Below are 8,512 nucleotides of genomic sequence, written 5' to 3' on the forward strand. Positions count from 1 at the left end.
TCACCTATGCTGCAATGTCCACACTGCTATTTTTAACGCACTACCATTAAGCAAAGCTAGTGCAAATCCCTACACCCAGGCTGGAAGGTGGCTTCAAGCTGCAGTAGGGATACTCTGCAGACAAGGGTCTTGTTTGCTCTCAGATAGTACCTGAAATCCATGTTGGCTGGTGAATACTGAAACTTTTGGAATAGGCTATGTTCTTTGGGCCAATTCTTTGGCAAGATAGTCATGATTTTGTTTTTGACCAGCTTGCATCCTTAATCCATCCCAGCACAAAGGGAGGAAGTGTTAAATTCCAGTGAGTTCTCATCTTACTTCCCATCAAAAGCTGGGCCAGAACTATGCCTTTGTGGTTTGAGGAGTTATTCTCCATTAATCAAAGAAATCAAGCCAGGTTGATTTCCAAGTTCCCATTCATCCTTTTCTTAATGCCCTATTCAAAGTTCCAACCACTCCCTGTACTAGGCCCTTGGAATCTGGATAACGTTGGGAAGTTTGTTTAGGCTGAATCCCATTCTTGCTCAGAAAGCTTTAAGCTCCCTGCTTGTAAAATTTAGTTTCTTGCCCATGACAAGTATTACTCAGTAGTTCATGTATGGCATAGTCCCAGCAGAGGTCCTCAAACACTTCAAGCCATTTCAAACAAACATTCTTCCCATGTCTGGCCCTGCCATGTCTCCATGTGTGCTCCAGTGTAGAGTCTGCTGGTGTGCTTGACATTGGTGACATCTCTTCACTACTTTTTCCAGGTCCTCATCCATATTTGGCCACTATACATACAGGTCAAAGGTTTCGAACAAGAAATGCCAGGGTAATATTCTGTCAGGACTTGATCTTATCCTTGTGCGTGGAGAACAACTGTTGTGCCACACAATAGATACCTATGCTCAGTTCTGTACTCTCAGCACTAAAAGGTAGAACTCTTCCCCCTGATGTTTTTGGCCAACCTTCTGGTATGTGCTGCTGCAGCCAGGACAGGATCCTGCCCAGTTCATTTCCTTATCTGAGAAGCCTTTAAGGATGTCTAGTCGTGTTCCCCTCTCTCCTGGAAGATGCATAGAAACACATTGTTCTGGTAAGAACAACTGACTGAAGGCATCTGCCTTGGCCCTGCCTTAGGGACTATCCTACATTCATAAGAAGCGAAGATCAAAGCTCAGAGCTTTAGCTAGGCAGCTGCTATTGCCAACACACCCTTGTTTTAACAGAAGAGTCCCACTTGTGGGATATTTGTCAGAATGATAAAAGGCTTCCCATACAGGTACTGAGGGAAGTTTTGTATTCCAAAACTAGCTAGACTAACTGCGAGTAAACCCATTCACTTTTAGTCTGTGACTGGAGACTTATCTAATTGACCATTCTGACATCCCTCATGTTAGAGGACAAAACTGCCCTTACCCCATATGTGATGCTTTATCGTGACAGCATTAATTCTTTGCCTGTGCCAAAATGAACAGGGAGCACTGAGGACTTCAATAGCTTTTTGGACTCTGAAAGCTCTCTTGTCTTTCTCCAATAGCAGGGGAGATGATAAAAGTACTTTGAGAGTTAAACATATGTGGGGGGAAAACAGGTTATTTAACATACCTAAATATGCTCATAGGTCAATTGTGTTCTAGGGGCCTGGGACCTATTCAATTGCTAAGACCTTGTCTGCCACAGGATGAATTCCCTCCTTGTCTATCCAGTAGCCCCAAGTCATTAGGTGTTCACTCTACCATTACTTTGTAAGGTCTCATTCTTTCCCTTTTGGCCATACACAAGGTGTACCTCCTCCCCCTCGGTAAAGTGTCTCTGCTTTATTCGTTTACCTCTGGTTTTATGAGATTTAACCTCCTCAGCTTGAGATGCTGTTTTATAGCCAGAAAACACAAAGGTGACTAAGTGTCCAATCTTGAGAAATTTAGGACACTGGGCCATCATCAGTTTACAAATAGATACAAAATGAGGTTCTCTACAGAAGAAAGCCTGCTCAGAAGCTTGACCCCCTTTTGAATCAGTTTTGCATTTGTTTAGTGAGTCAGTTTGACTGGCCCTATTTTCTAAGTGCAAGTCTTTCAGCTGCTTCTATTGCTGTTGCTAGTTCTACTACAGGTTGAAACGCTCTAATCCGGCACTCCCTGATCCAGCAACATCCACGGATCGGCATAGGCGCCGATTCAGTGGATGCTCTGGGGCTGGAGCACCCACAGCGAAAAATGAGCATCCACCAGCGCCAAGCTGCCCCCTCCCACTGCACCTCTCGTGCGCCAGCAGCCCCATGCTTACCAACTCCTCCTCTTCCCTCCTAGAGCTTCCACAGCGCCGCGAACCGCTGATTCGTGGCATTCAAGCTCCAGGAGGGATGGGGAGGACCTGGGGTCAGCAGCTGGGACCAGCATCAGAGCCTCCAGGCAGAGGGCCAGCAGCCAGGACCACAAGGCCCACACTGGGCACAAAATCTGGGGGTGCTGCAGCACCCCCCACACTCCTACTTACTGCACCTGTGGAGACCCACAGGCACTATGCATTGACCTCCTGTGGTTCAGCATGGGTCAGGTCCTGAGGGTGCCGGACTAGAAAGGTTCAACCTGTTCTTTGGGTCACGTTAGGTTCCCTTCTGCCAGCAACCATCTCTGCATTCTCTCATTAATAACACAAACTAATCTGTCCCACAGTACATCTGCTAGGATGTTTCCAAATGAGCAATAGTCAGTCAGTCTTTTAGCTTGGCAACATACAGAGCTACAGTTTCACCTTGCCTTCTCATCCAACCATGAGACTTTACATGCTGTATTGTACTGTTTGGCTCTGGTGTGTAGTGCTCTGTCAGATATTTTGCAGGTCTTCTAAACCTTTATCTTCTAGTTTCTGAGTTTGTAACCAACTTATAAAGACTTTAGGTTTTACTGCTACAGCTGCAGAGGAATATTGATTTGTACATGCCCATCACCATTGCTCCTAGGAAGGGAAGGAGAGGAGGGAGTGGAGCTGTCCTGAGCAGCTGGGCTCTTTAGCTTTGGGTTGCTGTGAGGAGGAGGAAAGAGCTCTGCTCTCAGCAGCACTGGGTGCTTATTCTGCCCCAGGAGGTAGGTGGGGGAAGGAGGCAGACAGCCTATGCAAGGCTCAAATTCATTAGGGGGTTGGAGTTTCTCACCTCATGAGCCTGGCTCCAGCCACAGCCAAAATCATGTCACTCAAAAAAGTCAACCCCATAGAGACAATAATCTACAAACTGAATTTTGCACAAGGCTCCCACTGACACCATTAGGAGCCCCCCTGTAGATTAAAAAGGAGTACAAAAAGAAGAGTGGACTCACCAAAGGCACCTCCCCTCATGGCCAGAGATCTCCTCTTTCAGCCTTGTGGTGATTGGTCTCATTTCATAATTCAGCCCCCTAGCCAGGTTACTTTAAAATTTCTCCCCTTCCAGGCTAACAGAGTTCAGCAAACAAGAGTTCAGTGTCCTTACAAGAGATTTTCTGGCTCTGGGCCCTGTGGTCCTTACGCCATCTCACCTCAAGACTTTCAAAAATCCTTATCACTTTATATCAGGGGCTTCACACCATAGTCCCTGGTAGCTGGCAGGGGAACCCAAGCCCACCCTCTTTTCTGGGTTCCACCATAGAGACCCTGTAGTGAGCAAGTAAAGTCTGTCTAGTCAGACTCCCCTTCCCCCACAACCCCTTCCTGGCCCCACTGTGTAGCTGTATTCTTCCCAGGCTCTATAGACTCAAGATTCACCTTTCTTTTTGGGCTAGGCTCAGAGGACTTACCCCACATCCTCCAACAAATCCTAACTGTAGTTGATGCAAATTTTTACCTTCTAGCCTTCTCAGGCTTGAGCTTTTGTTTTTCAAGTTCCTTCTACTTTATCTCTCTGCTAACTACCTGCCAGGACGCTCTTCCCAGAAGGTCCAGATCCTGCTTTTTTATCAGGGCTTACCACTAGAGCATACCCCTGCCCCCTTTAGTAGCAGCTGTATATCTCAGCTGACCCTGCACCAGACCTTCTTCACAACAGGTCCTAAGGTATAATCTCCCAGCAGGGCACCCATCCTGAAACCATTCCATTACAGAGCCACCCAGCTCCTCTCCAGCTGAGTCTCATCCTAAATAGGTCCTGGCCCATCCTGCATTTGCAACCAGGTGCACTAACTGAGGTCACAGTGCCCCTTAAACCTTTCAGTGCCAGTATAGTGTTTACACCACTTCACAGTATGTAATCCCAAAGTCCACTGACCATAATTAAAAATGAAATTTGTCCCTCTCCACAGATTAAGTCTGACACAAAAGTGTTTTCCAAAAAAATACCTGTATTAATGATCCAGTTGCCAACTACAGGGCAATGGAAAATAAAAGTGCACACTTTGGTTACTGTCATGACATATCTCATGTAGATAGTTTTCTGTGCACTGCAGTATGCAGTAAATAATACTGTCAGCAAATTAACCCACTGATGGTCCGTGGAATCTGAACAGCAAAGGAAGATCATTAGAACCAATCTGCTGATAATTACAGCCATTTACTATTTGCTGCACTGTTATCTTGTTGCTCCAGATAGATTTATTACATTTGATGGAAAGACCAGTGTAATTAAGAGTGACGGACTGCAAAAAGGGCCTTATTTCTTCACCAAACAAAGTTGCAGAACTTGTGTGTTACAATATGTGCAATAAATCCTGAAGATTGTACCCTGAAAAATTCTCTGTTCTTTGCTTTCATCATTTTGTAGGGTATAATGAAGTTGGTCAACTTTGTACGTACATAATAATCTTCAGCTGCAGTGGAAATCAGTTGTCTGTTGAATAACTTGAGCATTTACTTGTATCTCCTCCATACAGTTTCTAGTAAAAAAGCCTCTGGGTCAAATACTGCCCACTCCAAATACCTGTCAAAGAAGAATCCTTGAGGGTTTTAATTAGCATATTTCTCTTCCTTGCTGATCCTTCAGTAGAAAATGCTGAAGGATGGCTATATCCAGTGATCATCAGCAACTGTATGGCAATTATGGGGGAGATTATCAAAGACACAAAGAGCAGTTAGGATATGCCTTCCTGAATGATCTTTGCTGAAATACATAGTCTCCTCTTTGCAAGGTCTTTTTAAGAACTCAGGAGATAAATGTCATAATGAGAACATTGAGTGGATGTCTGTGGAGTTAGAACTACTCTGTGATTGCCTAATATAACAAGTCTTGTATTGAAATATTGAACCTCAGTGTAAACTTGGAATGTCACTGAACCATTCTGGTGTATGTGCCCTGAGAATACTCACAGCAACAGATTACCACACCAAAGTCTGCTGTCAGTTGCCAAGATTCCACTGAGACTCGGGGACAAGTGTTGGATTTCTGGGTGTATTGAAACAGAACTCTGCACCTGGAAACTATATAGTGTGTCAAAAGTGTCATTAAGCTTCTTCACAATATACAGTACATAGAGTTGAAATAGATATTATGCAATAGGCTTTGCTAAATGTAAACCTGAAGCTGCAGTTTTGGTTACTGCCAGGCTTAATTTTCTACATGAAAACAAACTTTATTTCTTTTTAGCTTTCCCTTTTTAAGGCAGTAAAATGGGTAGATTTCAAAACTTTATGGTGAAGTTTTCAAATGTATGCACATATATTGCACCTATATTTACTGCACACACAAAAATACACATGCAACATATATCTGTGCATGCATTATGCAGGTGAAATTGTAGCTTTGTCTCCCTGATTGCTAGTTGAATCTAAGACAGGTACTTCACAGTATCCCCTAACAATCTCTCTCCCAATAAATACCACAAGTGGAAGCTGAAGTCATCAAACTTTATTGTTCTTGAAGGGTTTTTTTTTTTGTTTTTTGTATTTTTGATGCACAGGAGCAATCCCCACACACAACTATATTGTCCATTAAACAAAAGTTTGTGAAGATAAAACATTTTTTGTCACACAGGTGTCCCTCATGTGAAGTCCAGCTAACCTCCCTTTCCCAATAACAGCTGCATGTCTCCACCTGCAACAAGCTCATAGCTAGCCACTTCTCTGGGATGTTCTTTGTGGAAGTTAGAGTTCAAACAACTCTAATCTTCAAGAAAATCTGCAGGGTTTTCTCCACTTCTAACTTTTGCAAATCAAACAGCAGAGTTCATCTTGTAACCAAATCCCACCTGGGTTCACACAGCTCTGCCTGTCTTCTCAAACAGCGCAACCAAATCAAAGCCGAATCTGATGTCGCGTTGTGGGGGTGAATGATTCAGTCAATGATTAAAGATACTGAAGTCACTGGGGGAGGCCATGATAAAAAAAATATCATCCACAGAATAAACTGTGATAGCCACACTGACTATGCATAGTCCATTCTAGTAGTGGGTATAGAGGTGTCAAAAGCTGCACAAGAGTCTGACACAGACGTTTGACATGGTTTATCGGTCTATCAGCAATGCATAAACAAAATCAACAGAATCTTAATGCACAGGATATGATAATGACTTGTTATGGCTTATTTATTTCCATTGAGGTATCTTGGCCACAGTGGTATGATATGCAAGTAGCCTGGGTTCATCAGGTGAAATGATACTGTATATCATAGGCATTATTAAATCATTGGTGATACTATCTCTAAATATGAGAAATTTCATATTATTTGGTATCACCATGTTTGTATTTAATTTATCACTAACGCATTGAGGGCACAACCTTGTACCCATTACTAATATGTTGAGGTCACTAGAAGTTAACTGGAGTCCAAAACTGAGAACATAAGTTGACCTTAACTCTTCCCCATATTATGTTCCTTGTCGCTTTCACTGAAATAAAGTAGCAAAGTCTTTGTCTAAGGTTTATGATGAGGTCACATTTTCAGTAAGGTAGCAAAGAGTCTAATGGCTATGATCTGGTTGCATTGATTGACTATATTTTCAGGGCTCATAAATAATAACTGTTTAAAATTATTTCTTTTTTATTAAGGGAAAATGTGAATAAAATAGTTTTTGTAAAAAATGTATTGGTCTTTCCCAGAGACATAGCCTTATGTATTGTCAGGAGGAGGCTGTCTGGCTGGTACCTATATTCCTAAGAAAAAGGGAAGGCCCAAAAGCTATGTTTTTACAATATTTGTGACTGGGTGGGGGATGGGAATTGGTCTTCATTGTGTTGGCTAGATGGCTTTGCAATAGAACCGTGTGTCTGTGTTTACAGAAAACAGCAAATACCACAGCACTGCAGGTGACATCACAGCACAGTCTAATGGGCATAGAGGTGATTTTAATTCCTCACATCTTCCACAGTTCACTGAGACTATTTTACAAAAGGACAACACGTAACCTGAAAGGAAAGGACGGAGGAAGCCTAAACCTGTTTTCCTGTGGTGAAAGGTAGGCATGTTTTTAGCACATAATCACATGGTTATAATCGCAAAGTACAATAATAGATACATGACAAAAGGAATATTTTAGAGTAAATTGCTCAAATACTAAGATAATGGGCACAGTATAAAAAGCTAGATAGATTAGCAGACAGATTAGGCTAATAGTAGTTCTGTTTATTGGCTGGGTGTATTGGGAACAGGTTTTATTTCAAGCTACCTTCACAAGTTGCACAGATTCCAAAGTCACATATCCTGTATCTGGAGGTATAATTGCTATTTAGGAACTCTTTTCTTTATTGCTGAAAAAATTAAAAATATATACACTAACTGACATTTTGATATGACACACTAGAAAACACTGCATGCATTTCCATGCTGTTTTAACAAGCGCTAAACCCAGAACTGGAAATATATGTACATGGAGAAGTTTAAAAACAGTGTAAGTCTTGAGGTTTATGCTCCATTAGAAACGCAGCAAAGTTCAATATTTGTCCAAGCAACTAGGAAGACAAAAATCAACTACAAAAGAAATATTACCTTCAAACTTCTACAAAAAAATTTACAAATCACAAAGTGCAATACATAACTATAGATTATGTTTATTATAAAATACTACAAGTGTGCATTTTATGCAGATAGTTAAAATGGTATTATACAAGTTTGCCTGATATGTTTAATTTTTTTAATTAAAATTTATTTTCTGTAGTTATTCAAAAGCAATCTCATATCACAATTACAAACTGTTGCTTTATGTATACACAAACTAAAAGCATATACAAAGGTGTGGTATGATCAGGGCCTCTGAATTCTGTGACACTGTGGTGCAGTGGACTGATAATTCAGGGGCAGCTTCATTTAAATTTTAAAAATGAGTTTTTTAAACTATTAAAGATTAACTAGATGAAATCAATTAATACAGAAGAATGTCCCCATGTTTTTAATGTGCTGCAGGTTGTTATACTGACAATGCATTACTTCCCCATAGATGTTTGCAGCGGGAAACCGGACATTTGGCTGCTGGGCAGGAGACAAGTGGGTTTTCTGCCATCCATGAAGGCATGGGGGCAGTTTGGGATTGATTCTGGACTGTTCCACAGTTTCGTAAGTACACCCCAAAATGTGCACACCAGGAAAATGACAAGTTTCAGGCTAGGATTCTCCTCTTCCCAATAATAG

Source organism: Eretmochelys imbricata, chromosome 9 (assembly GCF_965152235.1).
Source record: "Eretmochelys imbricata isolate rEreImb1 chromosome 9, rEreImb1.hap1, whole genome shotgun sequence".
Taxonomy (NCBI): domain Eukaryota; kingdom Metazoa; phylum Chordata; order Testudines; family Cheloniidae; genus Eretmochelys; species Eretmochelys imbricata.